The sequence below is a fragment of the Bactrocera latifrons genome, unplaced genomic scaffold, assembly GCF_001853355.1.
Source record: "Bactrocera latifrons isolate USDA-ARS-PBARC rearing strain unplaced genomic scaffold, ASM185335v1 scaffold_370, whole genome shotgun sequence".
NCBI lineage: Eukaryota > Metazoa > Arthropoda > Insecta > Diptera > Tephritidae > Bactrocera > Bactrocera latifrons.
In genome coordinates this window covers 231,156-231,387 of record NW_017537013.1, presented here as the reverse complement: position 1 = coordinate 231,387, position 232 = coordinate 231,156, and positions in this window count along the sequence as shown.

The window sequence follows — 232 nt, the reverse complement described above, 5'->3', positions numbered from 1 at the left end:
ATTTATATCATAACAGTTTTATACAAAGTCCAGGAACACACCAGCCCGATTTGCCAAAACAAAAAAAAAAAGAGAAATTCAATTGTATATTTAAAATCTTCATAAAATCTATATACATGCTTAAGTAAAACAAAAAAGTTCTTATCTAAGCTAGGTAGGATGTCATATTAATCCAGATATTTTGATATTTTTGTAACGTTCTCGAGAGACGTAGTTTTCAAAAGTGTTGTAG